Source organism: Lethenteron reissneri, unplaced genomic scaffold, assembly GCF_015708825.2.
Source record: "Lethenteron reissneri isolate LAM-NWPU_2019-01 unplaced genomic scaffold, ASM1570882v1 scaffold_1640, whole genome shotgun sequence".
NCBI lineage: Eukaryota > Metazoa > Chordata > Hyperoartia > Petromyzontiformes > Petromyzontidae > Lethenteron > Lethenteron reissneri.
In genome coordinates this window covers 4821678-4839228 of record NW_026891378.1, presented here as the reverse complement: position 1 = coordinate 4839228, position 17551 = coordinate 4821678, and positions in this window count along the sequence as shown.

Sequence of the window (17551 nt, the reverse complement as noted above, 5' to 3'; positions counted from 1 at the left end):
TGTGTGTCTGTGTGTGTGTGTCTGTGTGTGTGTCTGTGTGTGTGCGTGTGTGCTGTGTGGGGAGCGGTAGTGTAGTGGTTAGCGTGCTGTCTGTGTGTGTGTGTGTCTCTGTCTGTGTGTGTCTGCGTGTGTCTGTGTGTGTGTCTGTGTGTGTGTCTGTGCGTGTGTGGTGTGTGAGGAGCGGTGGGTGTATTGCTTAACGCTACGCTGCGCTACCAACCCGGCGAACCGAGTTCGATTCCCGCTCACGGCCACCACCGGTGACGATTATTTGAACCTCCCCTAGGTCGACTCAGCCTCAAACGAGTAACTGGTGTTGCGTATTAACATCGGCACTGGGGAGACAAAGGCGGCCGGGCGTGGTGGATGCAAGTCCCGGGCGAAGCCGGGTCATGTGTATGTGTGTATGTGTTTATGTGTATGTCTGTGTGTCTGTATGCATGTGTGTATGTATGTGTGTGCATGTGTTTGTGTGTATGTATGTGTGTGTGTATGTATGTGGGTTTTTTTGTATGTGTTTATGTGTATGTCTGTGTGCCTGTATGTATGTGTGTATGTACGTCTGTGGATGTGTTTGTGTGTATGTATGTGTGTGTCTATGTATGTGTGTATGTGTTTCTGTGTTTGTATGTGTGTGTATGTATGTGTGTTATGTGTCTGTCTGTGTGTCTGCATGTATGTGTGTGTGTATTGTGTATGTGTTTGTGTGTGTTTGTGTGTTTACGCTCGCATTACACAAATGTGTAATGCGGGTCTAAGGCGTTCCTTACACAGCATTGCCGCTTTATTATTTCAGTCGTTTACTGCCGTACGCACCCTGAAAGTCGTGTGTGTCTGCAGCAAGCGCGTGTATGTGTACCTATGGACGCGCGCGCGTGTGTTGTGTAGGGGGAACGGTAGTGTAGTGCTTAGCGTGCTGCCTGTGTCTGTGTGTGTGTGTCTGTGTGTGTGTGTCTGTGTGTGTGTCTGTGTGTGTGCGTGTGTGCTGTGTGGGGAGCGGTAGTGTAGTGGTTAGCGTGCTGTCTGTGTGTGTGTGTGTCTCTGTCTGTGTGTGTCTGCGTGTGTCTGTGTGTGTGTCTGTGTGTGTGTCTGTGCGTGTGTGGTGTGTGAGGAGCGGTGGGTGTAGTGCTTAACGCTACGCTGCGCTACCAACCCGGCGAACCCAGTTCGATTCCCGCTCACGGCCACCACCGGTGACGATTATTTGAACCTCCCCTAGGTCGACTCTGCCTCAAACGAGTAACTGCTGTAGCGTATTAACATCGCCACTGGGGAGACAAAGGCGGCCGGCCGTGGTAGATACAAGTCCCGGGCGAAGCCGGGTAGTACAGCTAGTATTTACTATACAATTACGACACCATACATTACTCTGCACACTGCACCATGCCAGTGAGTGGAACGCGGTCTGAAAGTCACCGTAAACGTGAACACAATCAGTTAAGATCCGAAATGGTTTATTACGTCCTTCCAATGATTGCTAAGCCAGAATCCATCTTCTCGGTTGAAATTGTCTCTGTGTTTGTATATGTGGATCGCCTCATGAACGAATCTCTCATGATAGCCAGATGGCTTGCAGAGAACCTCTGTCTTGGAGAAGTCAATGTCATGTGAGCCCACTGAATTGTAACAGTGATCTGCCACGGCTGAGGTGTTTGTCCTACCGTGTTTCAGGTCTGCCATATGTTCACGGATGCGGTCCGAGACATGTCGTTTGGTTTCTCCAATGTAACTGCTACCACAGAGGCAACTTAGTTTGTAGACGCCAGGGTACTGTATGTCTGGAACCACATCTTTTACAGACGGGACCAGATCACGGATTTTATGTACTGTGTTGAATCGGACCTGGATCTTTTGTTTAATCAGGATTTTGGAGATCTTTTTTGTGACCCCAGCAATGTAGGGTAAGGTGATGGTTATGAATGGCTCTTCAACAGGATCCTTCTTGATGGTTGGAGTGATGGCCTTGCGGATTGTGTAGTCGGAGTAACCATTAGCCTTAAGAGCTTGGCGTACGTGTTTGAGTTCACTGCCAATGTGTTCCTGGTCGGAAATGCATTGGGCTCTATGGTATAGAGTCTTGATGAGGGAATTTTTCTGGGATGGATGGTGGTGGGAATCCGGTTTTAGGTAAGCATCCGTATGGGTGGCTTTCCTGTAGACAGAGTGGCTCATTGAACCATCAGGTCTCCTTTTAATTAGGACATCCAAAAAGGGTAGCTTGCCATCTTTTTCGACTTCCATGGTGAATCTGATGGCTGGGTGTATGGAATTGATGTGGTCGAGAAATTGGTCTAGAGCAGGTCGGCCATGTGGCCAGATGACAAAAGTGTCGTCTACGTACCTCTTCCATAAGGTCGGGTGTAGAGTGGCAGTCTTGATGGCGTCAGTCTCAAATTTCTCCATGAAGATGTTGGCTACAACCGGAGATAGGGGGGAGCCCATTGGGGTGCCCTCAGTTTGCTTGTAGAAAGTTCCATTCCAGGTGAAGTATGTATTGGTTAAGCAGTGTCTCACCAGGGGGGGTACCCCAGCATTCAGTCCTTGATGAACCAAGTCTTCAATGATTGCGATGGTGTCAGGTACAGGAACTTTGGTGAATAAGGAAACCACATCAAAACTGACAAGCAGGTCGTCTGGGGACAGGGCAATTCCCTTGATTGTCGATACCAGGTCAGTAGAGTTTAGTACCGCAGAGGTGGTTTTTCCAGTGAAAGGCCGTAGGATTTCAGACAAAAAACGAGCCAGTTTATAGGTGGGGGAGTTGATAGTAGAGACAATGGGTTGAAGAGGTGTATCTTCTTTATGTATCTTTGGCAAGCCGTATAATCTTGGTGGCCTGGCTGCAGAAGGTTTCAACGAGAGCTGTTTGGTCTGATCAATTAATGCGGTTGAATCAGAAATGATTTTCTTGGTTTTAGAGACGAGGCTGTTGGTGGGGTCTCTTTTTATTTTTGTATAGCTGCCATCGTTGAGTAGTTCTTGGATTTTGTTGTTGTATTCTGTTTTGTCCATGATGACAGTGGCATTGCCTTTGTCGGTTGAGAGGATGACAATGTCATCCCTCTTTTTTAATTGAGCTAATTCAAAACGCTAATCTTTGCTGATGTTGCTAGCTGGCATCTTAGCGTTTTTGAGGGTTGCAGAGATTTCAGATCTTGCTACGTCTGCAGCGATGTGACTCAGGCCCTTGAGAGCTACATCTATTCTAGCAATTATATCATTAACTGGTATGTGTCTAGGTGTGACTGCAAAGTTTAGTCCTTTAGCTAAAACGGATTTCAGACCTTCAGAAATAGAACTGTTACTGCGATTAATTACGACTTTGTTAACGTCTAGCTTTTCAATGTGTGGGTCCGGTCTCTTGTTTGAGAGGCGGTTGAATTTTGAAATCAAGTTGTCCTTACATTTGGTCGACATAGCGGCTGCTGAAGAGGCAGTCATTTTGTCTACATGTTCCCAATCCGATGTGGACATTGTTGCACTCAAAGATAAGTGTGATTTGTAGAGTGTCTTGTCTAACTGATCTAGATCGGTGCGCGTAAGTCTGATTTTCTCTGAGATAAGAGCTAAGCTAGTTCTAGAAAGAATTCGTTTAGCATTAGAAGAAGAGACAGCAGCAGATGTTAGTGTAAATGCGTTTGGTATTACCTTAGAGTCGCGGCATCTCTTCAGAAAGGTGAGAGACTCGATTAGCTGAGCCTTCTTATAGCGGAGCTTGTTGAAGGATCTCAAAGTTGTGTGGAATCCCTCCCCGTAGAGGCGGTTAAATTTCGATTTAAAGCTTTCGTGACTGCAGGGATTCATCTTCTTGGTTCTTTCGGTAAAGTCACGTAGAAGGGAAGTAATAAAATAACAAAAATAAAACATAATAAAATAATTCTCACGACGTTTCGGCCACAACGCAAGCAGCCGTCCTCAGGTGAAACCAGGTCCGTCGAGGCGACAGCGTCTGAATGAAACAGCACACGTGCTTGGAGCATATATATAAGCTGGGTTGGAAGGGAGGGGGAAGGCGTCTTGACAAAAGAATATGCATATAGTTCCTACCTAGGGCGCTCTGATAAATGACAATGCTTGCAGGCACACAATTAATCTACCACCGGACATCTTCTTGGTTCTTTCGGTAAAGTCACGTAGAAGGGAAGTAATAAAATAATACAAATAAAACATAAACAGGACCCTGCGGGGTGGGCTGGTAGGAACGAATAACCAAAGAATATAAACATAATGTATTATTACACTTGTTTAGCCAGGAAAGCCCCACTGAGTCTAAAGGTTTTTGTAGGGTCCTGCCAAGTGTTTGCAGTAGGGGGCGATGTTGCCACACCTAATCGGACGATACGAAGGGAGACTTTGAGGCCTATTTATAGGCTTTAGGCCTAGCTGTAGGCTTTAGGTCGCTGTGAGTTCATTTGTAATTTAAATGTTTTAATTATTTATGTAAAAACTTTAAATGTTTTGTGTAAAAGCTTTAAATGTAAATGTTTCTATTTTAAAACATCAGGGAATGTAACATTGTTAAACATTAACTCCCTTTGACACACGCGGGGGTACGATACGAAGGGAGAGTTTGTGGCCTAGTTCTAGGCTTTAGGCCTAGCTGTAGGCTTTAGGGCGCTGTGAGTTTTTTATTTAATTTCAAAGTTTTAATTAAAAGCTATCTCAGGGAATTATAAGGGAATGTTACACGTGTTTAGCCAGGAAAGCCTCATTAATTTAAATGTTTTAATTAAAAGCTATCTGAGGGAATTATAAGGGAATGTTACACTAGTTTAGCCAGGAAAGCGTCACTGAGTCTAAAGGTTTTTGTAGGGTCATGCCAAGTGTTTGCAGTAGGGGGCGATGTTGCTACACGGACGGACGGACGGTCGGACGGACGGACGGACGAAATAATCTATTGGTGGCTGGTCCACTTCGTTCATACCAGTATAATAATTACTTCCCTTCTACGTGAATTTACCAAAAGAACCTAGAAGATGAATCTCTGCAGTCACGAAAGCTTTAAATCGAAATTTACACCACCGGACAGTTTATATCATAGGGCCATATTGGGCAAGGCTTTTCTTTCAATGGTAACTCGCGTTACAAGATAGTGACATCGCTGGATGTCAACATGTTGCGTGCAGTGCCTGCCCTAGAGAGGTCCGGTGAGCGCTGAATGATAGCGCTAGATGGCACCACGCTTTGCGTGCAGTGGCGACCCTACAAGACAGGTTGTGTGGGTGCCGGCCGAAGGATGAGGTTACTCGAGGCCATGGCACTCTGGTTGACCTGGGAGGACACGTGACCAGTTAAGTCTACAAAGGGGCTACAGGCGGGGACTGGGGGTGGTCACGTAAACGGGACCCAGATCCTTTATGAGAATTCTGGAAGGTGGATGTGGCCAAGGGCGGAGCCGGCCATGCCACAGAGAATATAAGCCGGGTCCCGGGACGGACCGGGGTTGTTGTTCATCCTGGAAGAAAACCTTCGTCTATGTTCTTCGTTCAATGAGTCTCCAATACGTAGACCCGGGCCAAAGCTGTTGGTCCTGGTCCGTAGTAGCAATTACGTTATAACTAGTGTAGTTAGCCTGGTGGTCACCACCATAGGTTGTTATTCTGTTAAGGCGAAGTTACCCCGTGTGTTGGGATTGAATAAATGTGTTGCTTCCAAGTCTACGTCTGTGACTCAGTTGAACCCATTACACAAGACCAAAAGTTAGGGCCTTTTTCCGAAACATAGAAATCTACAAACAAACAAGACCAATTCCCCACTCTGTCACACCACCGCATTTTATTTCTGTTTTTGGAACCCCACCTTCATTCTAGCACGTACCCTATAACGAGCAACAACAACCATCATTCACCACTAAGTGAAAGTGACATCACCACAGCACTTGCGCCAGGCTATGTGCACTTGAAGGCCACGAGAAGTGCCAAACACCTGCTGGCAGGAGGCTGTCAGCATCGCTCATCTGCCCTCTATTGTTGCTGTCGAGCGACTACCTCAAACTGCCCAATAGTGTCCTTCACCAGCCTCCTCCACAGAGGCACATTTTCACACCACTGGTACCAGTCATTGGCAAGTCCACTCAGCTCCATATCTTATCGTATCACATCATTCCATCTCTTCTCTAGACTGTGCCACGCCCCGTTTAGCTCCCTCTATCCGGCTGAACAAAAGTTGTTAGGCATGCAATGGCTCAGCATGTCCAGATCTTTCAAAGATATGTGAGCTCCTCACACAATCCAGCCTGGTTGAACTCAGGATGGATCATGAGCAGGCCAGCCTAAATGTTTCTAACCGACATTAGGGGGCTCCACGTTTCGCCTGTCCCCCCGGAGCCTCCGACATAAGCTCAATTTATGTGTGTAATATGAGGATGCACCCGGGGGTAACTGGGCGATGGTGATAGGCTCTGCCGGCCTCAGCCCGCAGCCAATGGGACGTCGAGCCAGGGGCGTAGCCCTGGGGCTGTATAGCAATATCGAGAAGGTTCCAGGGGAGAGGCTTATGATTGTCTGCGTGGCATCACGTGAGCCAGGTGATATAAGGGGTGGAGAGAGACAGCTCGTGGTCAGTGTGGAGAGCTTCGAGCAGAGACCACGTCTGTGCCTCCGGCACGCCAGCGGCCACGTGGCAGGCCGGAGGCTGTCTCCCGAACGCCGTTAGTCAGCGGTGTGAGGGAGCGAGGAAAGCGAGCGAACGCCACGCTCGAGTAACGGAATTAACGGGAATAACGGGGAAAAAGGAACCCAGCGGTGTGAGAGAGCTGTGTAAATGAAGAACGAATAACGACAAGACAAGAGATACGATATCGTCCGGAGGGGGTTTATTACATATGCATCTATAGGGTTATATTTTATATAAAGTTAGATATTAGATATATCGACATATTGTTAGATATTAGATTTTTTCACGTGGTATCGTGGTGATTGAATTGACAGTGGAGCAGTTACCAGCCCCTCACACCCGTAAAGAGCCCCCATTGTCCACTGTGGTGGTTACAAGCACCATGACGGGAACAGTCGATTAGAATTGGCCTTCATCCCCATTGCAGTGCTCACAGCCACCACAGCATTACCATTCGGTATCACCAATAACACTAGATATTAGCAAAAGCCCACTTCATGTCAATATTGGGCCCCTAGAATTTAATCGAAAAACTACCTCTGGATTGCAAGTCTGGTGTGTTAACCATTTAGACCGCGATTCCAGCTCACTTAATATCTCAGTTAAAAAAATAATGTTTTGTTTGTATTACTTTCGACACTTATATACGTGCAGCTAAATGGTGACCTTCTTGAAATGATCCCGTTTTGCATTTGGTTCATGGTAATGCAAAAAGAGAGGTATTAACAATATGATAATTGGGATGGGCAGCAGATTAACTCTGATCTCTAGATTTGGCACTCCAAGATTGCTCCAGTATTAGTCACAAGCAGTAGTGTGGAGCCGGTTATGGAAATTGAGAGAAAGGATCTTCCAGGGAAAAGCTGAATCCAGGCGTTCATGTTGATATTGCTGAAAACCATAACACACGCAGACGCAGACAAAACATTTAATTGTAAAGTAAAATAAATAAATATATATTTCTGGTCAGACACACACTCTACAAAACATGAAGAGAACATATAAACTACACGAAGCAAGGCACGCAGGTTACTCAAGAACGGGTCTTTCAAAATCTGTCTTTTGTTTAAGCATGTATCCCAGGTGGTCCATGGAGGCTACAGTTGACATAGGGAATTGTTCTATGTCATTCAGGATAGGCGTTCATGAGATTTCCACGTGTTCAGTTTCGTAATATATGCAACTCCATAATATGCTTGGAGTAAATGCGTTTTGACTTAAAAAAAAGCTTGCAGTTTAATATCTAGAAATTATGCGTCTGGTTAACAGTGTTGTTTAATATCTAGAAGTGATGCTTCTGGTTGACAGTGATGTTTGTAGTGTTAATTTTGTGGCAATGAATGGGGGGGGGGGGGGTAGGTGGTGGTTGGCCGTTAAGTCTCTATCTTTGTTGATTGCACTTGTGGTTTGCAGGTATCTGAAAAAAGATGAGTTGGGTACATTGTGTTTGGCTCTAATGCTCTAAAAATACTTATTTTAGTTTCTCCCATGAGTTAGTCTCCAATCGTATGGGTAATTGCATTCATCCAGGAGGGCCAGTACACACATTTGTTGTGGATGGATAGATTTCCCCAATTAGCCGAGTGCGGCTGGATGCTAGTTGGGGACATTGTTGGTCTGAGTGTTCACATCAATATTGCGCAGCTGCCAGACCACAGTGATTTGGGGTGGGAAAAAAGGTTATTGATGCCAAGGTCCATTGATCTATTAAAAATTGTTCCCATTCCTTCCAAGTGCCTCAGACTGCTGGATTGAATGATTGTTTTTTCTTTCATGAGAGTTCCTATAGCCAAGTAATATTTATAGAAGTCAGGTGCTGAGGACATAGTCTATTAGTCTATTTTGTAAAGTTTGTGGCCCCAAATGAATGAAAAACATGTGACAGTGTAGTTCTTTTTTAAAGAAGGTCTTAGGTATTCTGATGGGAATTATTACATCAGCATAAAGGTTGATCTTATGCTCTTTCGCACCAAATTAAATTCCCCTGATCTCTTTTGTGGCTCTAATCATTTTTATAGGGGGTTGAATTGCTTTTGCAATCAATGTTCTTGTCGTTGCCTCTTTTTCGACTTAATTAATTAAATTCTTCTTATCTGGCATTGGCTTTAAGCTCCACTCTGGATGTGTTTATTTTGATATGTTTTGCACGCTTCTCCACTGTCTGCCTGCACGTGTTTTCCTTTACACTTATTTAACTTCCCCCCCCCCCACTGTGCACAATTCTTATGAGCTAATTTTAACTCTTCATAACTGTCTTCTTGGTTCTTTCGGTAAAGTCACGTAGAATGGAAATAGACTCTGTCTTCTCGACAGACCTGTTCTCCACCTGAGGACGGCTGCTTGCGTTGTGGCCGAAACGTCGTGAGAATTATTTTATTATGTTTTATTTTTATTATTTTATTATTTCCATTCTACGTGACTTTACCGAAAGAATCAAGAAGATGAATCCCTGCAGTCACAAAAGCTTTAAATCGAAAAATCTTCATAACTGGTAACTACATATCGAGTGTGTGCCGTGCTGGCCTTAATATTTGCTCGCTAGCAGTCTGTTTAAAACAGGGGTCCTCAAACTACGGCCCGCGGGCTACATGTGGCCCGCCGAGGACATTTATCCGGCCCGCCGGGTGTTTTTGCCGCCGCTGCCTGTCACTTTTTTTCTGCATGAGAAGGACGGTCATTGGTGGAAGAGGGAGAGGGGGCGGAGTTTCCCCCAATCAGACTGCATTGGTGGGCAGTGCAGTCTGTATGTCTCTGTGTGGGCAAAGTTATTACTGGTATATTGTTTTTGTAGCGCTGTATATATATTGGTATTTTACTAATATCAATTTTGACTCCCTAGGAAACAATGATGTCAAGAAAGAGAAAAATTGACTCGGAGTGTAGGATATTCAAAGAACAGTGGACTTATGATTACTTTTTCATGCAGTACAAGGAAAGAGCTGTGTGTCTGATATGCCAGAATATAGTGTCTGTGTTCAAAGAATACAATTTACGTCAACACTATAAAACTCAACATAAAGATAAATATGCTTGTTTGGTCGGAGAAGTGAGAAAAGATAAAATATTAAAACTGAAAAATACATTAACAACTCAGCGAAATAGTTTTGTGAAGCAGAAGCAGCTAAATATTTCATCACTGCGAGCAAGTTTTCAAGTTTCCAAGCTAATAGCATGCACTGGCAGACCATTCGTGGAGGGAGAATTTGTTAAAGAATGCCTTCTTTCTGTTGCCAAAGAGATGTGTCCAGAGAAGGCCGATTTATTTAGTACAGTGAGTCTTTTAGGACCTACAATTACACGGAGGATTGAAGAAATGGGAGACAATTTGCATCAGCATTTGCAAAACTCCACAAAAAAACTTTCCTATTTTTCCTTGGCACTCGACGAAAGCAATGATGTTCGTGATTCTGCACAACTTCAAATTTTTATTCGTGCGACGAATGACTATTTCGAAGTCACAGAAGAGCTTGCTGCACTGCAAAGCATCAAAGGAACAACTACAGGAGAGGATATCTTTCGATTTAAAGCTTTCGTGACTGCAGGGATTCATCTTCTTGGTTCTTTCGGTAAAGTCACATAGAAGGGAAGTAATAAAATAATTCTCACGACGTTTCGGCCACAACGCAAGCAGCCGTCCTCAGGTGAAAACCAGGTCTGTTGGGGAGACAGCGTCTGAATGAAACAGCACACGAGCTTGGAGCATATATAAGCTGGGTTGGAAGCGGGGGAAAGAGCGCCTTGACAAAATAATTTCAATATCAAGAGGAATTTAGCATATTTATGGGAAATGCAGGAATGTGATTAGTACTACATATGCCCGTGCTGCATATGTAGTACTAATAACATTCCTGCATGTCCCATAAATATGCTAAATTCCTCTTGATATGCAAATTATTTGTCAAGGCGCTCTTTCCCCCGTTTCCAACCCAGCTTATATATATGCTCCAAGCTCGCGTGCTGTTTCATTCAGACGCTGTCTCCCCGACAGACCTGGCTTTCACCTGAGGACGGCTGCTTGCGTTGTGGCCGAAACGTCGTGAGAATTATTTTATTATGTTTTATTTTTATTATTTTATCACTTCCCTTCTACGTGACTTTACCGAAAGAACCAAGAAGAGAGGATATCTATGAAAAGGTTTGCCAAACTGTGAATGGTTTGGAGCTGAACTGGGCTAAACTAGCCAGTGTGACAACTGATGGTGCTCCTAGCATGGTGGGGTCTAAGAAAGGAGTAATTGCTCGCATTAACCAAGAGATGGACAAACATAACCATTCTCATCCAATAGCCATACACTGCCTCATCCACCAACAAGCGCTGTGTAGTAAATCACTGAAGTGGGACTCGGTTATGAAATTTGTGGTATCTTGTGTTAACTTCATTAGAGCTCATGCACTAAACCACAGACAATTTCAAGCATTTCTGTCTGAGCTAAATGTTGACTATGAAGATGTTCTGTATCACACAGAAGTCCGTTGGCTGAGTCGAGGGAGAGTTTTGAAACGTTTCTATGACTTACTTCCGCAGATTACAGCTTTTCTGCTTTAAAAAAACAAAGAAGTACCAGAGCTCAATGATGCAGAATGGAAATGGCACCTTGCCTTTCTGACAGATGTAACAGAGCTACTCAACAGTTTCAATGTGCAACTTCAAGGAAAGGGGAAGCTCATCTGTGATATGCAATCACATTTCAAAGCATTTGAAGTAATATTAGGCCTTCTCATCAAACAAGTGAAGGAGGAAAACTTCTGCCATCTCCCCACAACTCAAAATCTGTTAGCGGAAAAACCATTGGTTGCATTCCCAAACAAAACGTGTGGATTCACTGGAAAAATTGCAAAAGGAGTTCCAATTTGGATTTAAAGAGCTTCATCTCCATGAACAGGACATACAGCTTTTCCGTAACCCATTTTCTATTGACATTGAAAATGTGGATACAATTTACCAAATGGAACTGGCTGAACTGCAGAATTGTGACTCTCTGAAAGACGCATTCAAGTCAAGCAGCCTTCATAATTTCTATGCATCTCTCCCCTCTGAGACATATCCTCATCTCAGGAACCATGCACTCAAAATGGCAACCATCTTTGGCAGCACTTATGTCTGTGAACAGACTTTTTCCAGAATGAAACATTTGAAATCTCCAACCAGATCTAGACTAATAGATGCACACTTGCATCACTTGTTACGACTAGCAGTGACAAATATGGAACCGGACATTGACCATCTCATTAGCCAAAAGCAGGCCCATAGTTCCCATTGAAATACTGGCAAGTTTGTTGATTTAACTTTACTTGTTCTTCATTTTAAATATTGTATTTATTCCCGTTTTGTTTCTTCACTTCAAAATAAGATATATGCAGTGTGCATAGGAATTTGTTCATAGTTTTTTTTAAACTATAGTCCGGCCCTCCAACGGTCTGAGGGACAGTGAACTGGCCCCCTGTTTAAAAAGTTTGAGGACCCCTGGTTTAAAAGGTTATATGGATCTTCTTTTTATTTGTCTATTTGTAAAAGTGCATGTCCATGTGATTGTGCACGTATGTGTTTGTGTTGGGTGTTTGTGAGAGTGTGGTATCGTGTGAATGAGTGTCTCTTGCTCTGGTTCCAGTTAATGTGGCTTGAGCCAGAACCAATCCACCCGATCTCCTGGATGCGGCAGAGAACCATTCGGTACTAATCCAGCTCCCGACAGGGGAGTGGCAGCCTCTCATCCAAACCCATCCAGGGAGTACTTGAACATGTTGAAATGATCACTGTGTTTCGCAGGATTAAAAGGATTTGCCAATACAATCCTTATTGGCGAATCTGCTCTATTCTTAGATAATTCATGGACCCCTTTGTCGAACCCAAGAAGCTAAAGACACAACCTTTGCCATTGCAGCACCAACGTTTTGGAGCAAGCATTTTCCTCTCTCAACGTCGTAAATCTTCCTTTAAAAAATATTTTGAAGCAGAATATTAGTGCTGGTTACAACCACATTTGCCAATGTGATTTGTAACTTTGATCCTAACTCATGTATCGATAGTTCAATTTAAATGTGCAATTTTATTGAGGTACTGTGTGTTATCTTGGTGTGGTCTGTAAATGTTTTTGTTTGTGTTTTTCTTCCTTGCTGAAGATTGCATTTGGTGTTGAAAATCGCCCGAAATTGGTGTACTTATGCAATTTTTACATGTAACTTTAAAAAATTTATATTTAGTGACTTGTAAGAACAGGTTTACCCTTTCTGACTTGCTTAGCTTGCCTATATTTTGCACGCCTATTCGTGTTTGTATTGTTTGTTGTTGCAACTGTCTGCCCCGCCCCTACTGAACATCTTTGAAAAATATCTTCACAGCTCATCGGGTTCTTCAGGTCTAAATAAAGATTCTGAATCTGCTCATTTTAGGAGGGTCCTGTCAAATTTTCGCAGTAGGCGATGATGCTACAATGTAATCCAAATTGACTAACTTTTGGTGAATGTTTTTCCCCCCTGATATTGACACACAACAGCCTACTCTTTGCAAATTAGATCACAGGATTTTTACCATCTACTGTGAAGCAAATGGCGCAAATCTTATAGTGAGCATATTTGCAGTATTAACCAGGGAAACTGTTGAATTCAAACCGTAAATATGTGATTCACGCAGCTAACTCGATACAGCTAGACCATGTCCCCAAGATAGGATCATTAACGTGTACAATCTGACTCGGGCTTTTGTCTGACACGACGATAATTATGGTATATTGAGGTGAGATTGATATATTTTATCACTAATACTCTATTTTAATGTCGTGTTTGACTGTGCACTAAAACCAAAGCTAAGGTAGAGATGAAAAAAAAACAGGAATCACAATGGATAATACGATTGCACGTCCATATTTTCAGTTAGTGGTTTAGACAATTAGAGCATTCTAAGATTAACCAAAAGCCACCTTAATTTTTTTCTGTAAAATCTCAAAAGTACTTACGTGTAGAGCAAAATGAGTGTTTTGCTGATGACATAAAGTCCTTGAGAATCGTCCACTGCCATCTTGATGGGGACTCCAGGAAATTTCGGGAGAGCTGTCATTACCCAAACAGTGCTGGAGCAGTCAAATTTGGCTTTATTAAAAGTATCAGAATATATGGTTATAGCCCAACAACCTATGCCTGCGCAATGAACGATGTGCATCGTGAATGGAAAACTCAGCAGGTTTATACTTAGTGTGAATGAGGCGAGATCACTCAGATCGATCATGCCACAGGTCACTCTCCACATGTTTTTCAGATTCTTAATGGCGTACAGGTTGTTGGTCACTCCACTTGATAGTTGCACAACTTGATCTGTCAGTACAAGACGTGTGAGAATTAGTATTTAGAAAATTTGGAGCCATATCGGTGATTAACTCTGTGTAGGATTTGAGGTAACATTTTAAAATATATTATTTCTGCTACTGGGGAAAAACATTGTGTTGGATTGTATGGCTATTGACAAGTGCTTTGAACTGAAGATCACCCCGAAGTCTTTGGGGGGGGGGGCGGGGGGGGCATTTCAATGTTTTATTAAGAGAGAGCTCGAGACAAGTGAAAAGGTACAGGGGACCACTCTGACAACACTGAGGCGGTAATATGGTCAGGCTTCAGAGCATTCAAAACTTGTTGCCGAGCTTCGTGGTCCAACGGGTGCCTGGCACTGTGGATCTATTAGTCTCAACACTGGATGCTGTCTGCTAGTGATTGTGACAGATCCTGTGACATCATTTATAAGAGCAGGCCATTGTGTCTCCACGTCATGGTCCAAAGTATAAAAATAATTTGATAATTACCTGCAAATTTCTGAATTGAAAGGAACAAAACAATGATCATCCCTTACTCAAAGCCGTACCGGGAACCTCCTTAAAAAGAGTCACAAGACTCCGTGAGACTTTTCTGGATTATCAAGTGCCGCTGTGGCGAGATGTTATTTCCATCATCAGGTATATAGAGGTCGTGGATTCGATCGCTACCCTGACACCTGTATATTTGGAATATTGTAATGTTCTCTTTCCCCGTGGTCGAGTGAATTTTTCTCTGGGTCCTCAGGTTTTCCCCTCCACATTCATAAACATGCGTTTAGAGTATTTGGCTGCTATAGATTTCCAAAGGAAAAGGCAATTTGTTGAGCTATCATTTGTGGCTAGATCACTTCTCAAAAAGGGCGAATAGCTCAGTGGCTGCACCTGATAAAAAAAATATACGTTTTGGTTAGTTTATAAGCATGATAATAATATCACTGAGAGCAATGCACAGGGGTATGAGAGAGATTGAGAGACAGACATGGTGAAAAGTGGAATCAGAGACACGTAGAGTGATATACATGTCTATGGTACTGTGTAGAGAAACGTTAAGAATGTATAAAATACAACAGGTTGAAATAATTAAGAGCAGGCGGCCGGATGATAATTAGAACAGGGTGTAATAATTACGACCAGGTGCCGGATGTATAGAATTTTGGAGTGGAGAAAACTGTCTAATTAAGGACGAGGAGTGAACCGATGAAAGGGAGAGCGAAGCCACCAGTCGGGGCGCTTGCCTGGGATAAAGACAACAACAGTGGTGACAACAGGAGCTGTAACCATCTACACCTATGCACAGATGAAGACACACAAATACATGGAGAGAGACACACAAGGGCAGATGGAGAGACATAGCAATAGATATATCAGGAACAAATACGTGAGACCAGGAGATATCGAGTTAGCGACATGGCAAACACAAAGTCGGATACAACGATGCGATAAAGATAATAAGCTAAGGATGAAGACAGAGTCACGGAAACAGACACAACAGACATTTCCTTATAATATACGAATATTTAGATTTTTACCCTCGATTTTAGGAGAACAGTGGCTCATGTATGTGTAATAAAGGACTTTCTCTCAGATGTCGATCTCCGTTGTCCTTTATTGGGTTCGTAGAATCTCGATACCACGGCGTCTCGCTCAGGCTCGCGTCCCTCTCGACGACCTCTCTCCACAGCCCTCGGCTGCTCCGATATGCAGTCTCCCTGCTGCTCCGATATGCAGTCTCCCTGCTGCTCCGGCTTGCAGCCCCACCGCTGCTCTGCTCTCTAGCTTCACTGCTGCCCCATATACAGCTAGCCTCCCACAGCCGCTAGCTCTCTGCGTCTGACACCGATGGCTAACGATGTCAACGTCTCCCACCGCGTGGCGACCGCGCCACTCTCTCCGTCCTGCCCAGCGTGGCCTCCTCCTGTTTCACTCCGTCTCCTACTCCCCCTTCCCCTTCCGGTTCTCTCCTTAAATCCTCTCTCCCACGTGACCCTAACTCCACCCACTCCCCACGTGACCCAGACTCCGCCCCCCCTCAATCCTTGCTCGCATTACATATGTATGCGGCAGGGTAGCACAGTAACACGTGTGCCTCACAGCCATAAGGGGCTTGCTTCGATTTCTGACTCCGGTGCCTTTATGTGTGGAGTTAGTTTGTTCTGCATGAGTTTCTTCTGGGTTCTTTGCTTTGCACCATTGGGAGAAATAGCATAACTAGTACTAGTGTAGTAGGTTCCAGGAGACTTGGACGACATAGTCGGAGGCACACTTCTTTATTAACCACAGTGTATATTACAGGCCGAGATATACAACACTCGAAGGGGTATCGGCCCCTTCACCCGTCTAACGGGGAGATCACACAATCTCTGTCACGGCTAGCCTACTCCTAGGTCCTCCACTACAGGGCGTGGGGAGGCTAGCTGACCCAGCTCTGGTTAAGCTGGGATTACGGCACCCCGAGTCCCCAGACCGGCTCTTACAAGAACATTGGCTCTGGGCTCTCGGGGCCACGCCACTGGCTTGCCCTGGTCGGTCCTGAGAAGGACAGCGATCCAGGGGAGTCCCAGGGCCTATCTAGCCGGTCTTCTTGCTTCGCTGGTTTAAGCTGAACACTGAACCCCGAGCCCTCCGGCTCACTGCCTTATATAGCAACTCCCCCACTGAGGGGTGGGGCCGTGGGGGATCCCAGCGCCGTGTTAGCCCCCCAGGCTAATTGGTGCGGATGTGGATGTAAGCATCTCTTGGCGTACGGGCATAACCACGCCCAGTGTGTTTGTTTGCCCTCCCGTAACACCTCTACACTAGCAAAGCCTCCTTTTCAGGAGGGTCTGGTCAAATTTTGTGCAGTGGGGGATGATGTTGCTACGTATAGAGTACAGCATTTGAATAATTTACAGGTACTTTTTCAGCATTGAGATGATTGGCCAATACCAGTTACACTGCGTGTTTATAGCTATGGGAGAAAATCACAGAATCCGAAGGAAACCCAGAACATGAAAACTCCACTCCGAAAGTGCCCGATTTAGGAATTGAACCCAGACAATTCTTGCTGTGTGGCACAAGTGATACCACTGCACCATCCTACCACCCAGTGATTGTTAAACCTCGCTCTTAAACCTCAACTCCAATACACCATGTTGGCACAATAAGTTGCAGATTGAACAACTCACAAAGATATACATTGAACGTACAAAACTCAGCCTTATCCAGCCGACGAGCTAAAAATAACCGAATGTGTGGCCATTGTTTAAAATTTTATCCACCAACTCAGAGTTGAGAAAATGTAGCCATCCCAACATGAAGGAGTGAAACAAAGACGCAACTGTAAACAGTTTCATCCTCGATTTAAAGCTTTCGTGACTGCAGGGATTCATCTTCTTGGTTCTTTCGGTAAAGTCACGTAGAAGGGAAATAATAAAATAAAAATAAAACATAATTAAATAATTTTCACGACGTTTCGGCCACAACGCAAGCAGCCGTCCTCAGGTGAAGAACAGGTCTGTCGGAAAGACAGCGTCTGAATGAAACACCACCAGGCTTGGAGCGTATATTTAAGCTGGGTTGGAGGGAGAAGAGCGCCTTGACAAAATAATTTGCATATCAAGAGGAATTTAGCATATTTATGGGAAATCCAGATATGG